At 34.2% G+C, this 18,306-nt stretch overlaps 1 protein-coding gene across 4 annotated transcripts in view; it reads left to right on the top strand.

Moving 5' to 3' along the window:
* The first annotated feature begins 1,552 nt into the window (after window positions 1–1,552).
* The window catches only part of LOC124432119, a 159,036-nt gene continuing 142,282 nt past the window's right edge, over window positions 1,553–18,306 (top strand). For 2 of the 4 annotated variants that reach the window (XM_046980733.1, XM_046980731.1), the window contains exon 1: window positions 1,622–2,466. The gene's annotated coding sequence lies outside the window, so the exon portion shown is untranslated. Of the gene's footprint in view, window positions 2,467–18,306 lie in introns of all 4 variants that reach the window. The other 2 variants (XM_046980734.1, XM_046980732.1) reach the window with 2 other exon arrangements.

The following is an 18,306-nucleotide window of genomic DNA, read 5'->3' as shown; positions in this document are numbered from 1 at the left end:
TAAAATTTAAGTGACTGGTACGCATTTAACAGCTCTTCCTTATTTTACTCAGTTTCTTAAGGTGAAAGTAAAAGGACTTTGAAAAATATACTGCCTATAAAACGGTGATAGATAAAACACCTACGTGTAGATTTTCATGAATATAATAAATGTAGTAGCAATAAAGTAGGTTAAATGGAATAGAATGGAAGAGATTGTGTTGGATCGATTCGACGAGATTGTTTTTGATTTTTTGTTCGTTTCTTTTCCTTTTTCTTAAATTAATCGCTAAAACAAATAACAATGTTTAATTTTAATCGACTCTCGATGAACGCGTTGACGAGAAAAAATTTATCTCGATAACGTCGTTGTTTCACGATCGAATCTCAATTATTTATCGTGTCTCTAAATCACGTCGTCGAACTAATTTTAATATCGCGAAAGGCGTCGTCGTCTACATTCCAATCGCGAAACAGGAAGAACACGGCATATTTTCGCTTCTACTCGTTCATATAAATCGCTAACAGTCTCGCTTTATCACTTTCTCGATATACCGATGAGATTAGCGATACCAGCCAATTCTGTGGAAAAAGTATCACCTTACTCTTTCGTAAGATGCATTCGTAACTTTAATATTCCTTTCAAGGTGGATCCAGAATCATGTTTCCTCGTTAACTCGATTCTGCTCCCATTCATCATCTATAATTTTACATTCCACGAGTAACGCGTTCCGATCCTTAAACTGGAGGTCCAGGAAAGAGAATCATCTCTCGTGATTTTAATAAAAGAAAATGTATCTTTCGTTAAATACCTTAATATATATTGTTACCAATACACGAGGAATCCCACTTTCAAAAAATACGAAGCAGAGTTTGTAGGAACCCGATATAAGAAGAAATACAGTTAGCATTTAAATAGAACACTTTGTTTTCTCTTTGTTTTTTCTCCAGAGATCTCGCAAATGCCATAAAGAAGACGTCGAAGAAGAGAAAAAAGAAAGAGAATGGCACATTATAGTAATGCCCTTGATGCGGCATCGATGTTAAGGTCAACCAGATATACACGATACGGAAACGTTATCCACAGGAGCGATCAAAACTCACTCTGTGTAGTTAGTTTTCATGAAAAAAATGTAAACTCAGGTAGTAGCAGGGATCGCCGTTGGATGCTAAGAAAGTAGAAACGCAAGGAGGAACGGATAAATTTGCAAACGGTGCAAATGGTTAGTGCGATGCGCCGTTAGAGAGTAGAAAAATAAATTCAAGCGAGACAGGGATTCAGGGCATAGAAAGGTAGAGAAATAGAGAGACAGAGAGAGAGAGAGAGAGAGAGAGAGAGAGAAGGATAATAGACATAGATTGCGGGAGTCGTAGGAGAAGACAGAAGAGAAAGAAAGGACGAGAGAGAGAGAGAGAGAGAGAGAGGAAGAGAGAGAAGAAGTGGGGGTAAGAGGTCCACAGAAGTGGAAGAAACGAAGCGGGTAGAGCGGTCGTTTGCCTTGGATCGAGGTTCGAAGCAGCGCGACGGCGGCGGCGGCGGCGGCGGCGGCGGCAGCGGCAGAGTCCGATCCCGATTTCGAAGCCGCCTCGGCTTTCCGCCGCGCGCATTCCATTTCTCTCTTCGCCTCTGTACGCCTTCGTTCGTCGGTGGCCGCCTCCATTCGGACGAGTTCGCCGATTATCGGCCGGACTCGGCTTGTTACCGGCTCGATCTTAGTCTCGGCCATCTTCGGCAACAGTCGTGCATCGGCGCTCGCTCGGAGTGGATCGCCGGTTCTTGTGGTTTCCTCGCAAGTTGCCGACAGAATGGCGGTGATGTCGCTGCTGTTGGCGCCGTTCTCGCCACGAGACGACGACGACGTCGAGGGACGCTCTTTTGCGCGTTGACGTTCTATTCTCTTGATCGTGATCGACCTTTACTTTATTACGTTTTATTTCTTTAATCATTCCCGAGTATTGTTTCTTCGACATTGTTAACTCGCGCTAAAAAAAGGAAACAAAAAAAAATAAAAAATAAACAGAAAAAAGAAAAATACAAAGAAAGAAAGAAAGAAAGAAAGAAAAGGACAAAAATCGTGCGAGAAAGATCTTTTCGTATTTCTATATCTCTGTCGTTTTCTTTGACTCTTTCTTTCACACTCACCTTATATCCTTCGTACTCTTTTCCGTGTGTCGTGGGTTGTGTATAGTGGGTGTGCTTCGTTCCTTCCTTACTACAGAAATATATATATATATATATATATATACATATATATATATATATATGTGTGTGTACGTATGTATATGCACACACTTTTCCCTTTGCCATTCTTTTCCCTCGCGAATTTAAAGTGATCCTTTCTCGAATTTCCTGTGGAAGAAACACCGTCGTCGATCGAGCTCCGAAGAAAACGACGAGTGGCTTGGATAAAGCCACGAAGAGAGCTACTTAGATCGAGAGAACTCCTCCGGCGAGAGAATCAACAGGTGGGAACCTGCTTGCTCACAGGTACTTATTCTTCCTTTTCCTTGCCGCCACCTGGCAACGCGAGTGCGAAAGAAAGATGAAAGAACGTCTTCGCCGATTGGACTTCATTTTCGATTCTTCAACCATTTTCTCGAAGCTTTTAACGTACATAATAAACAACTTGTTTATTTATTTCGATTATCCGTTCTTTCGTTCTCTCCATTAGACTTAAATCGTCGCACGATTATTCTCAATGTTTCTTTAACATTCACGCACAGCGTGAGAAGGCACGATAGAAATAACGTTCGTTTCTTCGCACGTTTGTTTAATTAACTCGACTCGCGTTAATGAATATTTATACGATTACGGTATCGTAATTACGATATCCACGTAGAAAAATTGTAGAAATATTTTATAAAATATTTCAAACCGTAGGAAACTCGTCATTTCACACCGGAGAATTCGCTTGAACGCACTTTCTTTAATCTTTCGTACTTGGCTTTAAACGTCCAGAGCGCTCTTTGAAAAGTTTTTTTCTCAAATTTGTGTCTTTGAAGGATTGTAAGATTGTCGTCAACGTAACGGGGATTCGTCTTTTGTACATGTTTCTTCTTCAGCGATAAAACAACGGCTCCATGAATTTTAACAAGTTCCTCTCCTTCTTCTTCTTCTTCTTCTTCTTCTTCTTCTTCTTTTGCGCGAGTAAGTTAAAGATAACGATCCTTACCGGATCTCCGGCGTCCGCGCATTTTCTCGTGAGCACAACTACGAGGGGGTTACAATGAGAGCAGGATATAAAGGAACGTTGTTTCTTTTCTTGTTTTACGTGTATTATTGTCGTTTGAAAAGAAAATAATAATCGATTACGGATATACGCGAATTCATGTCATTTACAAATAAAATCAATTCTGTTACGATAAATAATCGAGGCTTAATGATCTACCTCTCTTCATCCTAATTAAATCATCTCTCCGTTCCTATCGTGAAGAAATCACTTCTATCATCCTGTTCTGTCTAAATTATTGTTTTACGAAAATAAAGGATTACGAGAAAGAGGATCGATAACAGGCATTCAGAAATTTATGCGATTCAATTGAAATATGGTGAATTTTGTTGTGGTGAGATACACAAGGCTTTAAGATTTATCTCTCTTTTCGTCCTAAATAAATCTTCATGCATTCCTTGCGATAAGAAAATCTTTCCTCCTGTTCTACGTGAATTATCGTTCAGCGAAAAGAAAAAAATAATAATAATGAAGGGGAATCGATCACGTGCATTTATTCATTTATGTGATTGAAATATGGTGAATTTTACTATGATGAATATTCGACGCTTAAAGATTAATCTCTCCTTTCATTCTAATTAAATCTTCATGCATACCTTTCGACATAAAGATCGATTAAATCGGTATTTAAAAATTTATATGATTTAATTAAAATGTAGTGATTGTTGTTATTAATTAATGTTAATTTTTGTTAATTAACGTGAATTTATTAATTAAAATTTTGTGAACAGACAATATTCAAAGATTCATCTTTTTATTCTAAATAAATTTTCTCATGCATTCCTTTTGGCAAGAAAATGTTGCTTTTTTTTTTTTTCTTTTGTTCTATGAGAATTATTACTGTGCGAATAAACATCATTATGAAAGGAAACAAAATATCGAAGTTTAGCAATTAATATTATTTAATGAAAATATGGTGATTTTTTTTTTTATTTTTTTATTTTATTTTTTTTTTTTTTGAAGGTACACACGAGACTCAATGATTCATCTTATTAACCCGAATAAATGTTCCTTAAGATAAGAGAATTTAATTTCTTTCCTTACTGTTACACGTGAATGATTGTTTCGCGCGAGAGAAAAAAAAACAAATTAAAAATGGGAACAGTTTATTGACATTGAAAAATGTATGCAATATAATTAAAATATACCGAGTGAACGCCAAAAGTTTTTTTAGGTGGGCCAAATGATCATCCTTAATTGGAGAAATCAATTATACCTTCTCAAGACATTTAGGCCAATTTCTTTTTCAGATTATAAAAAAAGTTTCTGAACTTATAGTTTTGTTGTCTGAAAAAATTTAGCCTAAAAAGTTTATAAAAAGAGTAATTGATTTTTTAAGATCACCTAGAATTCTTTGGACCGTTTACTACATAAAGAATAAATTTCATTAATTGTATACAATTTTTAATGATTCATTTTTTTTACTAATTAAATTCTATATCTCTCTACGTACGAAAAAAATCATTATCGCGGTCTTTGAGAGATTTAGATAATATTTTATAACCAAGAAACGTAAGCGTATTCGTGGACAGAAAAGAAAGACAAGAATTGCTACGCGTGCAGCAACACGATCGCGCTAAGCCGCCATTAGCGACACGCTCGACATTCTCTGGATATTTTTCTCACACAAACTAAAGGAACGGAGTAGCGTCCGCGAATAGGCGATTTTCCGGCACGCACGTCCTCCCGTTCGATCATGTATCGTAATTTTATTTGTCTGCAAAAAATTGATCAATTAATGATACGTTATAAGATCAATTGTAATTGTCATGGATTTTCCGCGTGCTTTGACCTTGAATTCTTTCGACTCGAGAAAACCTTGAACTTTTCTCCGATCGAAATTCCATATGAAAATTCTTCATTGATTTTATTTAACTTATTATAGATAATATAAATTCATTTGGAGAATTTTCGTGCAACTTAATGTCCATGAAACATCGAGAAGTTATTAAAATTTTTATACAGAGAAATCATAAAGAACATTGAGAGAAAGTGTTTTATTCCATATGTATATACATGTACATCTCATTACATACGTATATACATATATATATATATATATATATATATATCTCATTGGCTATATTTATATCGTTCGGACAAAGAGATGGTAGTCCAAGCGTAAAAAGTTTTTAGAACATCGTACGTAGTAAGTATGTTATACATATATTAAAGCCTAAGATATTCATTTTAACATTTCACCTTGATGCCCAAGTTGAAAGATATTCTTTATATTATTAATGATTTTAATGATTCATAAAGACTTTTTCTTGTAGTAATACAAAGTAAATCTTATTAATGCAGGTCATTTTAAAGAGAGAAGACAAAAATTGCAAGAGAGAGAGACGGAAACAAATTTACATTTTCATTCTTCCAAATTCGAAAAAAAAAAAGAAGACGTGTGTAAAGGTATAATGGAAAGGGAAATTGTATGGTTCGCCTCTATTTCACGCTTTCGTCGCTTATTATCTGGCGGTCGCGTTGTTGTTTCGTTGTCTCTTCTTTTCTCCTTTCGAGAGAACATACAAAACAAGCTCGTTTATCGAGGTAGAGGAGCGTGCTACGAAACACGTTTAGCATAGTAGTTTTCGAGACGGCCTTGACAGGAATATTCGTAGGTACGCTGTATTTTAAAGATATTCGCTTTACTGTATATAGGATCGAGGACGACAAAAGTTAACCGCGGAGGGTTCTCGTTTTCCTCTTGTTCGTTCTATGGCAATCGAAGGCTTCTCTCTCTCTTTCTCTCTTCCTCTCTCATGAATGAATCATGACTACCTTTAAGAACGAAGAATTCTGCCGTACGAGGAGAACGCTCACTTACAGGTACGAGCATCGATGCAGGTAGCTACCTGCGGTTGTTAATTATGGACGAGCAGACGTACGTAGCTATGGCATTCGAGAGGGTCCAAACGTAACGCTTATTAAAATACCATCAGCCAAATGCGTCGATCTTCGTGCTCTTGCTCTTAGGTCGTGACCCTTTTCCTACTCCTCCTTCGTTCTTTCTGTTTTCTTTTTTTTTTCTTTTTTCAATTTTTTTTTTTTTTCCTTTTCTTTCCTTTTTCTTTTCTGACTCCTTGGAAGGGTGGGTAGTAGGGGGAACGTCGCTCGTGAAAGCTCGACACGTTACTTTAATACTTCTTACAAAGGTAACCCTTCATAAAAAAGAAGATGAAAGTGATGTCGAATTTTGCAGTTTTATGACTTACCAAGATGCTTCCCGAGATGAATAAAGGAAAAGAAGAAAGAGAAAACGAAGAAAAATATGAGGAGATGGAGAAGTTTGCAAGGTACTTTCCGTATGAGAGAAAAATTGTGCTGTCTCATTATTTGCACGACTTTGCTGCCGGCGTACTACGAATGGCGATTGTTATTCCTACGGCACGACCATTGTTCCGTGTACGCCATCGCCTTCTTGCGACGGGCCGGCTTCGCTCTCTTGCACGAGTTCGTGCCGTCTCTATCGTCTCCTTGTGTTGCGTTTTTGTCATTGTATCGTCGTTTTCCCGTAAACGTCGCGAGAGATACCCCGTGACTATCCATGCCCGCGAACTCGTATCCGTAATATATTTTCTATTTTTCTATTTCATTTTATTTTTACTTACTTCATCATACCGGATTTGCAACGGGTTCTTTTACACATGCTCGCTATCGATTCGTTCCAATAGAATTTTTTCGATTGAAAAACTTCTATTTCTTTCTTTCTTCCTTTTTTTTTTTTTTTTTTTTTTTTTTTCTAACGATACAAAACTCGATAATATCCAGATAATTTCTATTCGGGAAAAATATAATCTCGATTTCGATGAAACGAGCTAATCTCGATCATAATGTTCAGCCATTGTAGCGACAATCGGCCGTCCTCAGGGAGCGTAGGTGAAATGCGATTACCTCGAAAAGAGCACACAACGTGCGTTGCTCAATTGGCTGCCTTCGTGTGCGGGAGGTCTCTCTTCGATTATGACAACGCGCGATAGTGGGCGAGTGTCTAGCCAGATGTAGGTTCTTAGCCCTGATATATGTTCGCTCCTCTCTCAACGATTAAATTTCAAATGGAAACATTCTCTAGTAAATTTAAAATATTATTTATGTAATCGTATAGAATGATTGTGAAAGGAAATAATATTTTTTTCTTCTTCTTCTTTCATTTTTTAAAATATAAATATAGACGAATATACATACATACGTCACATTCTCTTTTCTAATCTAATCACACGTTGTAATATCTATGGATAGGCTTCTCCTTTAAATTACGTTTTATGCGACCATATCTTAGCAACAAAATATGTCTAATGGAAGTGGTACACTCTTAATGAGACGCATTTTAGGGTCGATAAAATATACTTCGAAGTAGAAAAGACGAACGATTGTCCTACTTTGATGAACCGTATTACGCGAGATAGGTTTGAATATATAAGTTTCAACTATAACTCATATTTTCATCCGGAACTTTCGTGGAATAGATATGTTCAATTACATATATTCACGTGTCTGTGCGTATATTTGTGCGCGCGTACGTAGTTATGTAGAACACATAATTCGTTCTTACAACTTTGTTTTTCTTCGTTTCTATGATTTAACATGTTGTCTACCACGATAGTCACCATAACCACAGCCTATTTCCTCAATAGAATCATGATGATCACTGAGGACTACTAAATTTTAAAAGTGCTATTAAATTTTAAAAGCTAATTACTGTTAGTCAAATGCCATCGAATAGAAAATGTTTAATAACTCAAATAACTATATAACAGTATAAAGCAACAAATTTTCCGATTAATAATTATTATTAATAATTTTCGTTTCTCCTATGAATTGAATAATATAATTTTAAATAAAAAAAAAAAGTTTAATCTTTTCATTGATAACGTACATACATATCAATTATTGTTTTGATTATCAGTGATCATTTCATTTCAATTCTTTGGTTTAAAAGTTAACAAACGTAATATTTAACAAAAATTAGATTTTACAATTGTTTTTACAAATTGTTACATTTTTAATGTACTTCTCTTTTTTCGCAATTTTCTTACCGTAAATTTGATACATTTAGTCAACTAAAATGTTATCATAAGTAACCGAGTAGAGTCTTATTTAATTATACTACACAACGATTTATCATTACACGTAATAATGAAAATTTTACTCTGTCCCGAAGGATAAAAGAAAAAAAATCGAACAAAAAAATAAGCAGGAAAGTTAATGAGTATTTATGATCGGGATGTTTAAAGATCCAAATCATTAAAAATTTTGTTCAAGTATAATGGACCGAACAAAGAGTTAAATCTCGAATGAAGCATATTCTGTATTTTCTTTTCTTTTCTTTTTTTTTACACGATGCATACGAATGTACCTTATACCTACGTTGTAGACGTAAAGAAAGATGCGGGGGTGGGAGTAGACGAGACCGGATGTCCTTCGTGAAAGAGAAAGAGAAAGAACCGAGTATGAGAAGGAAGCGAAAAAAGAGAAAGAGAGACAGCAGAGAGAGAGAGAGAGAGGGAAAAGGAGGAAAGCGAGATGGTGCACGCGCAGGCTAACCCATTTCGCATTAATATTCCCGTTGGCAGGCAATAGCCATTGAAATTGCGAGGTTCCAGAGCGGGCATAATCGGGGAACGGTCCGTAATCTTGGGAATCGATACGAGCGCCCATTTGTTGTGCTGAAGCTATATCTATAGAGAAAGAGAGAGGGAGGGAGGAAGGAAGAGGGATGGTAAAAGAGAAGAAGGAAGAAGGTGGAAGGCGGCGTAGATATTCATGTAGATGCCCTCGGCTATCGACGGTAAGCGTACTACGACCGTTCGTTTGCCTTCGCCTTTGATTTCGTCATTCTTGAAAAACGGTGAACGCGTATAAAAGATCTTTCGAACGAATTCCTTTGTAAAGTGAGATCTTGGAATAGCCCCAGGGAGGGGGATAATATTATTAATAAATCTTCTTCTTTAAATTAAAGATCACGGCTATTAATAAATGTTGACTAATATATCACCTTTTAATTACTCTACTTGTTACTCTAATGATGGAATTCTAATTATTGAATTATTGAAAAGATTATATTTCGATAAAGAAGGAAATTTTATGTTCTATAAGCATATATGTATAACTTGTTCAGATAATATAACGTTCAGGTTAAAGAAGAATTTTGATAGAAATGATGAGATAAGAGATTGATGAAGCTTCTACCGTAGAGTTTTTATTGACAATAAGACAATATTGCTTACTAGATTGTATTTATCAACATTAGTAATTCTAAAAAATCCATTCAAGAAACGATTGATAAGTCTCAAATGATATTGTGCAACATTCATACGAGATTATTCCGGAAAGTACGTGACATTATACTCGAACCTTATACCTGGGTGTGCTATTGTTAAAAATAAATATCTATCATTTAGAAAGGACCTTTATGAGTGTCCTTGTCAGGCAACACTGTCCTTCGAGTCCTCAGTCGACAACGATACGCTGTTGAGTAAACGTTGAATTTCGTATACGTCGCATATTATTGCTATATTTCGTGTGTAAAAAATGTACAACTTATTAAAAGTATCCATGTTATACAGTTATCTGCCATTATATACGTATCTATGTAAATACATAATGTACATGAGTACGTACTTACTTATTACTTCCAGTGAATATAATCGTGTTATCTATAAAAGTTATATTTTATTGTTGTTTAATCAAGAGGATAAAAAAGGTTTTGCTCGATGATATTTTGCATCGTCATTTCTTGCTTGCATAAGATGACCTTCGATTTCGTACAGATCTTGAACGAGGATGGACATTAGAGAGAAGAAACAGGAGAAGAATGTCCAGAGATCGATGATCTTTCTTCGTGAAAGTAAAACCGAAGAAAATTTCTTCTGGGATCGAAGGACGCGTCCGATTCGACACAGTGTCGAGAGCAACCATATACAGTCACCCAAATCCTTTTCCACTTGGCCTATTTGTTCGTCTTGGCGTGCCGGATCGCGCGTGGCACGCACGGTTGCACCGCTTCTAATTTATACTCCATGCGGAAAGCGAATGGCTGCCTCGACAAACGACTCCCTCCTCCTTCCTCATCGCTCTCTCTCTCTCTCTTTTTTATCGGTTCTTTCTCTCTTCTTGCAGAAATAATTAATGATTGTACAATTTATTCTTGTATAATATAGCTTTTCTTTAATTTTTCTCTTAAGTATATTAAAAGTTTATTTTTTAATGTTATAAAATTTTTGCATAAGATTTAAATAAATTGTTAGAATCAGTAAAAGTTATTTAAGAGTTAAAAAATAAAAGTTAGTAAATCTCTCTCTCTCTATATATATATATATATATATATATGTAAACTTTTAATATAAAGTTTTTATTTTGTTCATTATTATTTTGTGCCATGTTCTTAATATTATAATTTTAAAACCAATTATTCTTTTTCGAAACTCTTGAGATTAATTTCTTTTTTCTTCCAGATTGTAAGATTACGAAGCTAGGAAGATCTTTACAATCCAAAAAAAAATTAACCTAATACTTTTCAAATATGAATAATTGATGTTTAAATTCATCTTGAAACTTTTGCCTCAGTCTCCATTTTATATTCTACTCCTTTTTTCTTTTGCAATGACCTTTTTACTTGTTATGGTGAATGTGCTGCTTCATGCCAACGTATTTATTAAATGATTATTTTTTCTTGTATTACTGTTCATTTGTAATTTCATTATTTCGACCATAGAAAACTTTGACACGTACTTACACATACTAGATACAAATGTTATTTTTTCACTCTCTCTTTCTCTCTTGTAAATTCGATATTAATCAAATTGCGCATTCGCATGCCAATCCTATGAATCTCTTCAAAGTAAGAAGAAATTTCTAAAGCATAATAACCCCCTTTCTTTCTTCATCTTTCTCTCTTCTTGAAAGAATAATTATATATTTTATAATACTTATTTATTCTCTACTCTCCACGTTTTTAATATTATCCTATTTTACTTTCTGTTCTTTTTCCTTTGGAAATTATTTTTCTATTTCTTATTTTGAGTATGTTGCTAAATGCCTACGTATCTATTATACCATTTATGTTTTTTCTTTTTTTATTTGTATTACTACTCATTCATAATTCTATTATTTTGTTTATATGATACTCTTTATCTCTAGAAATAAACTTTTTTTTCACTTTCTCTCTCTCTCTCTCTCTCTCTCTCTCTCTCTCTCTGATTTTCTCTCTTTTTCTTTCTTATGACCTCGCTATTAACCAAATCGAGAACTCGTGCGCTGATCTACCGATCTGTTCGAAGCAAGAGGCGATTTATAACGCACCGATAATAGATAATGGCGGCACGCCGATTGTGGTTAGGCGATTTTATGGGCTTGCAGTATCATTTTGCACGGTGCCAAGTCGAAGCAGGGTTTTTGTTAGGTCGCTGAGAGTCATTTGCGACAATGAGCGATTCCGCAAATGTCGATGACACGGCCTCGTGAACGGAAAGGGTCATTATGTCCGCGGTACGTTCGCGAACCGTGAACGATCGTTGGAAAATTATTGCTCCACGCGCCACCGCCCGCTTGGCCACCCACTTGACCACCCGCTTGGCCGTTCTCTTGGGTGTAGCCATAGATATACCACGATTTCTTTCGTTGACGTCCGATCGAAAACGAGTAGGCTCTTGGTTCGAACCGAGAACGAGAGGAAATCGAAAGTGAGATCATTAAATCAGCCCTTCTTTACGAAACAGTCAACAAAAGCAATTTTATTCACTTGTAAATCGAATAATTTCTTTTTTTTTTTTTATTTTCATCTGAAAAAACATTTAACGAGGTTAAGTTGGGCTAATGTTGTTAATTTTTTCTTCTTTTTTCTTTTTCTTTTCTTTTTTCTTTCTAACGAACGGAGAAAAATGTTAATGCGCTGTATTTAAATTAGTAGGTCATTACAGGTTATCGGAATTTTCTGATATTAAATTTTCGATAAAAAAATACTAAAGATATAAAATATTGATAATTCCGACATTATTTATTGACCAATTCAATCTATCGAGTTGTTTTTTTTTTTTTCTCTAAAAGAAAATTACTCGATACAATTATCTTTCGAATTAAGAAACCGAAGAGATAGAAATCAATATCATTAACTTAATCCTTCTTTGTAAAGTAATTAACAAAAATAATTGCATTATTTTTAAAGGTAAATAAATTTCTTAACTAAATTAAGTTAAACGAGTTAAACTTTTTTATTTCGAACCACCAATAAAATGTCATGAGGCGTTATATAAAACATATCGAGATATTTTGTTTGTTGTAAAAAGTATAAGCTTAAAATACTATTCATTTTGCATTTTACTTATACAGTTTTTAATTCTAACAATATTTTAAGCCATGAACAATTATAATAAATTTCCTAAACGACAACTTGTAAGATGTTCTACCACTTAAAAATCATGGCAAATCATATGTCAGGGATTCTAATGATTCTAATTATTATTTTCTTCTATATTCTTTGATCTGTCGCTAGCAGCTGTTATGCGTAACGGTTAGTTTTCAACGGCATCTCAGAATGATCGACATTAACGGCACTTATTAGCTTTTTTGCTTTTATTTAATGTAACACCAAACCTATACTATGCTTTTATGATCTAGAATGACGATGCTCTTGAGTTTATTATCGTTGATCGTTAATACGATCTTCGTGTTTATATATACAAGAGGAAGTTAAGATTTCGATTAGAAAAATATTGATAAAAACGTATGTTGATATGTTTTCGGGAAAACGTTGAAAATGTTTAAATTATTTATCATATTTTCTTTTATTTACCATACGTATATGTGTGTGTGTGTGTGTGTGTGGTGCTTACGATGAAATCTAACGAGTTCTATTTTTGTGATATATACATATATATATATATATATATATATATATATATATATATACGTACCTACAATCAATATCATTATCTTAGAGTCCGGTTACATTCTTTTACTATCGCGTCTCACTCGAGCAAACTCGATCGACTCCATTACAGAAAATCGGAGTATATCGATACCGGTGATCGTAAAAATCTATAGTCCTTGACTCCATTAAGACCACATATTACCCACTGTTATTATATTTATAGTATATAATATATTGCCATAATTTAAATTTGATTCAAATTTTGATATGGTACGACGAGCGGAGAAGCATCCATTTCGTAAATTTGGTAAGATTGAAAGTCTTCTTTTTGTTTGCTTTTGTTAACCCTTCTAATCGTTCTCTATTAACATATCTTTTTTTTTTTTTTATTCGCGACGATAGATATACATAGATCGATTTGTCGGTCGATAATCGCTCATTACTCGTTGCGTAATGAAGATTCTCAATTTCTCGAGGAGATAACGGTTTCCAAAGACGATAATCGGAAGCTCTCGGTATTCTCATACGTATAATAACGAACGAGAATGCCAGAGAATTTTTTTGCGTAATATACAAATGATATTTCTTTGATCGTATCTCTCTAAACGCTTATTCGTACGAAATAAACGAAGTTCTCCGGTATTAAAATGCTAAGTGTTCCCTCCACTTGCCGGTTTATTTGGTTAGTTAAAGCGAGCCGATTCGTTACGATCAATTAGAGTAAAAGAGAATGATAAGTTATGTAAGACGCCGCGCATAAATCTTAGTTATCTACGATATCTGAAAAACGCGCACACACTGCCGGGTGACAATTAATGGCTCGATTTATATATTATTAGATATACATACCCACACATACAGACATACGTAGAAAAGCATAGGTTTAATTAATTGAGAGAGAGAGAAAAAAAATCACGGACTGTTTTTACAAAAATAAAATGTTAATCGTACGAAGAATTCGCTACTTTTAAAGTAGAAATATTTAACGTCGTTACTGGAACGCATCGATCGTATTTCCCAATCATCCCGCTCTTTCCACTTTCTTTCGATTTCTCGTTCTCCACGTTCGAAGGAATTTCGATCGATACGTGAACTCGCGGAACGTCGGGGAACCAGCTTAGGACGTGATCTCATTATCGGTATAATTATTAGCAATTACGCGAAGCTCTCTGTGCTATCTATCGCTGTTACCGTTTCGAGACTCTCTCCTTCGATTCGACGAGGAATGCCAAGGATTAGACTGGTTCTGTCGTTCTTTCTAATTCTCTCGTCATAGTCATCGGATCTTCTTCCATTCTCTTCGTTAATTCGTAATCTGTATTCATAGTACTACTTATCTTTCTCTTTCTCGATTAGTAATCTAATACTTACGAAGTACTAGTCGAAGAAGACGCTGCAGCAACCATTTGGATCGCCTTTCTCCGCGTTATGTGCGTTCTTCGTAGGTAATAATCCTTCCTAGAGGAGAGCACAATTAAAGAAAACGGGTGTTCGCTGTGTTTCCTTCGTACATTTTACCGGCAACCATCGTTCTTGCGCAGTCTTTCATTCTTGCGACAGACAATTCCTTGAATGTCAGGTTAAACATACATAACGCGACTTTTCGCGTTTCTTATAGTCGTAATAATCTGAGAAAATCGCGAATAGAGAACGGTATTGCTAATTTGAAACGTTTCGTTTATCGAATTTCATTGATTTTTCTTTTTTTTTTTTTCCACCAAATTTTCGTTCTATCAGAATGACGTGACAAAAAACTTGATCGTAAATAAGGACCGATACAAGGTCCAAAACTGGTATTTTTTAAATACCGGTTTTTTACAAACCGTTATTACTGATACCGATATTTTATCGATTTTCTTAGATATATGATTAGGGCACATTTTTCTTTCTCAATAATTAAAAACAATAAAAATATATTTTTTTTCTTCAACTACTTTGATAAAAACTATTTTGATACTATATCGGTTTCAGTACAATTATGTCAATATAATATTGGTAATAAAACAATAATGATTTGAAAGCTTTGCTTAGAAATATCTTAAAAATTGTAATAAAATATAGAAACCGAAAAAGTTACCAATAAATATCGATAAAAATATTAGTATTCTTCGAATATCGGTATGACGTAATACCGGTATTCTCGTATTTCGGTTTCTATAACGGTAAAAAGGTACAAACAAAAAATACCGGTATAATACCGGTATTTTTTATTTTGGTAGAAGTCCCAGGTTGTAAGTGAAACGAAAAGTTTGGAAAGTAATTTTTCGAATGAGTAGTCAACGTTCCACTCGAATTCCAGTTTATTAAGAATATAATAACAGAGAAGTTTATTTTCTTTCTAATTTTTATTGTTTTCGTTAAGAGGGAAAGCTGCAGCAACGACATCGATGGAAGAATTTTTTTATCAATTTTGTTTGACAAATCAGCGAGCTTGTAAAAAAATTGTATTTTTTTTTTTCTTTTTTTTTTTTAAGTAAATAAACCCTTTAAATGCATATGGTAATACTTCAAACTTTTTGTAAAAACTAATATTTTTGAGTGTGCATCTGAAAATAATCTTTCTTTCATATAATAAGCATTCTGTGCGAACTTCAAATAAATCGGATAAAGAAAAGCGTTTAATCGATAAGCTTTGACAAGCCAATTTTTTTCTTTCACATCTACAAGAAAAAGATACAATATATAAACTTATAGTATAATTTACACTAGTATAATTCTGCGTAAGTATAACTTATACTTAGCAAACATTAACCTCATGCAAATCATACGATATGAACTAAAAATACATACTTATATATCGGCGTGTAATTTCAGTTACATGGCGTAATAGATGGTTAAAATTTAATAGTCCCATGCAAGCTATCGCACGTAACTTCACGACAACTGCTACAACTCCGTTAGTAGCTCGAATTTTTTTTTTTTTGTTCATGTAATAATTTAAAAATATCTATATTTTCGAAGGTATTAAGAAAATGCAAAAAGAGAAAAAAACAAAAGGAAAAAAGAAACATTTTCAAATTTTTAAACCGTCCCAATTGCTCTCCTCTTTCAAGCAAAGAGAAATAGGAAAGACAGATAAAATTGACTGAACTACCATGAGAAATTTTTCCATGATCTATGGGTAACCCAATATCTTTAGTACTGAACCCACTGCTACAAGTATTGTTACCTGGCGCAGGTACTCGAGGTTTCGTTGACTTAGGTTCGAGAGTAATACAAATAAAAGCTGGTTATTTTCTCTTCTATTTTCATGGTGACTCATGAGGAACAGTTTACTCGGTGATCTTGCTCTACCGTGTCAAACATCAACGTTGATTATCGTTGTGGTAATACGATCTCTCTTCTTTTCTTCTTCTTTATCCTACGACCGTGCTACGCGATTTACGATTACGATAATGCGCGACGTTTATGGCGATTGGAACGTTGTTTCGTTTACGCCTTTCAACCTTTTTGCGCTTTGCTTCCGACGTGCATCTTGAAAGATACTGTCGAAGACGTTGTCCCTACGTCGATTCTTGAATTCGTAAGTAATTTATTTTTGGAATCGAGTTGATTTCTACTGAAATTCTTTCCTTAACTTTTACGAATGTTTTCTTTTATTGATACTTACAAATAAAATTAAACGATTAGAAGAAATAGGAAATTCAAAATTATATATTTAGAATGCATAATTAGGTATGTAATAATTATTATGGAGGCAAAGAGAGAGTGAGAAAGAGAAAGTAATTGGTTTTATAAAATTATATTTAAATGCTTAAAAAAAAAACAAAAAAAAAAAAAAAAATACACATATATAATATATATATATAAAGCACAATATAACACACATAAAATATAATCTCAAAAATAAATTTAAATCGCATTACTTTTGCTACCACACGTTCAAACTATACTTTTAAAAACATAAATAATCTTGAGATTATTTTACCTTCTTTGTTTATTGCCACGTATTTTAGCACTTTTCTTTCTATTCTGCCGGCCTAACAAAGAACTGATAACTGATATGTTTTCGTTTATTTAGTCGAGCCTATTGTTTTGCGATTCCAGTTGGTGCTCGTGAATAATCATACCTTAGCTTTATGACGTACTTTTTAAATATATAAATTTTATTTGTAAAATGAAACACATTTTAAAGTGAAAAAAGAAAAGGTCACGGAATAATTTATTATTATGTGAGAAAAAATAGCTCGAACAATTTTCAAAATAATTTGCAAATTATTGTATTTATCTTGTCATAACATAAATACACAGTTAATCATTATCAATTAAAGCGAACAGAAACTAGTATAATATCATATTACGAAATTATCTTCGAAAAACAAAGAGAGAAAAAGAGAGAGAGAGAGGGAGAGAGAGGGAGGGAGCAGAAAGCTATATATGAAATTATAAATTATTAATCATAAAAGAAGATCTCGCGACTATAATTATAAGACATAAATCCAGGTGCTCCTTCAAGAATATAAAACAGGAAGATCGAACTCGCGTGCGAGATATTTCGCGATCGCGTTTGATTTTGGAATTGTTTTAGAGCATAGCATTTGCTTGACCGCTTATCGTCAATTTCCTGGTAAAATCGGAGCTCTCCGTCGAGGTTGTAATTTTATTAACCGACGTGCGATAACGGAGTACGCGTTTAGAAATTAACGATGCGTTAAGAAAGTCTGGGCATGCTTCTCAAAGCGATTGAATTGGGTCGGTGTTAGAAATAAAAAGAATAAAAGAACAGAAAACGTAACGAAAGAAAAAAGAGAAAGAGGTAAAAAAGAAAAGAAAAGAAAAAAAAATGAAATCCTAATGGAGCACAGAAACGGTCGGCTCCGATTACTTACCAAGTTAACTTCCGAGGACGCATCCTTGCGCAGAATCACGTCACAAAATCATTTTCTTCTCTTCGTTTTGAAATCGCATATAGCATCGGGTATATGAAAGAATTTTATATTTAAGTTTAAACGGAGTTCCGTATCTCGCGAACATAAGGCACAATCTTATCGTGTTTTCTCGAGTGCAACGTTGTTTTCTCAATGGCTCATTCTTTTAAGATTTACGATATTCTCGGAGCTTTTATCGCTCTTGAAAACATTCTTGCCAATGTCACCAAAGGAAGGTGGGCGTTTTTGCATTTTACACCAACCGACTTGGAATTAATAATAAAGGAATTTCATATCTCTTCGTTCCCTTCTTTTTCTCTTTTATTCCTTTTATTTCTTCTTCTTCTTTTTTTCTTTTTCTTGGA

The sequence above is a fragment of the Vespa crabro genome, chromosome 23, assembly GCF_910589235.1.
Source record: "Vespa crabro chromosome 23, iyVesCrab1.2, whole genome shotgun sequence".
In the NCBI taxonomy this organism is placed as follows: Eukaryota; Metazoa; Arthropoda; class Insecta; order Hymenoptera; family Vespidae; genus Vespa; species Vespa crabro.
The sequence above is the reverse complement of the archived record's forward strand: the minus strand, read 5'-3'. Positions and strand labels throughout refer to the sequence as shown.